Consider the following 1,268-nt stretch of genomic DNA (forward strand, 5'->3'; position numbering starts at 1 on the left):
TTTCTAGCTCGACAGTTCATTAATATCAGAACTGCAGTGTTTCGCCACCCTTTCGAATCCAGATCTACTTTCAATGAACATAAAAAGTTTACACGGTCTGTAAAGATATCTGGCGTTCCAAAATAAATATCAGTGAAACAAACCAATGCAAGTCATTTTAGGATAAAGTTTTTAAGATGAGAATATTTTACTGAACAATTTAATGTCTACTCAGTACCCACAAAGATGCAACTTGATTTTTGATGGGCTTACTGTTCCCCTGCCTTCCTTTCCAAGGCCATTTCCATTTATGTTGGAGCTCTCTGGACTAGTACTTTTGGTTGGTGCTGGCTCAAAGGAGTCAGGAATACATTTCGAAGCAGGAAGAAAAAGAAATAGAGATGATTTGATGAAGGGAAATGGAGTCGAATTGATGAAGGGAAGAGAACTGGGCTGACCTGAAGTTCTTGGTGTGAATGATGGAAATGTGCAGAAGTTTGTGCTAAAAAAGAAGAGAGCTGACGGGGAGGGGCCACGGTCAGGGAAAACAGGAAAAGAAATGGAGTCCATGCAATTAGATATGAAAAGCTGCCTCCTGAATTTAAACTTTCTGGACCACAGAGCTCAGGATTAGCAGAACTGATTTATGGTCTAAACTATGACCTTTAGACTCATGTCACCTCCAGGCCTCTGTTTCTGCAAAACGGGGCCTAGAGGCGGGGGGGTGGGGGGCATACTCGGTCATCAGATGCCAGGAAGGCGGTTCGGCTCTGAGCAGAGAGGGATGCAGGGCGACGCTGGCCACCTTCCTCCCCAGGGCGGCCTTCCCGTCAGGGGCTGCGGTGACTGTCCCCCGGCTCCCGGGGCGGCGGGACCTCTCGGCCGTCCCAGCTCCCTCACTCCCTAGCGTCTGCCAGGGCTGGGCCGGTCGCTGCAGAGCGCGGTCACTCCCAGGGTTCCGGGCCCGAGCGCGCGCCCGGGCTCCGCGGCGGCCGGTGCCCGCGGTCTCTCTGTCCTGCCCCCCTGCGGCCATCGCGGGCAAAGCAGCGCGGCCGCTCCTCGGCCCTGGCCAGCCCAAGTCACCGCCGCCGCTGCCACCTCGACGGCGGCCACCGGGTGGAAAGGCTGTGCTCTGAAGGGGACAGAAGGGATTCCCGCGGGACCCAGGCGCCCTGAGATCTTCGGGAAGATTCCGGCAACCGTCCCGCATGCTCCTTCCATCCAGAACAATGAGGACAGGCGGGGGAACCCTCTCCCCGCGCCAGGGTGGCCACCGAGTTGACAATAAC

Source organism: Capricornis sumatraensis, chromosome 18 (genome assembly GCF_032405125.1).
Source record: "Capricornis sumatraensis isolate serow.1 chromosome 18, serow.2, whole genome shotgun sequence".
NCBI lineage: Eukaryota > Metazoa > Chordata > Mammalia > Artiodactyla > Bovidae > Capricornis > Capricornis sumatraensis.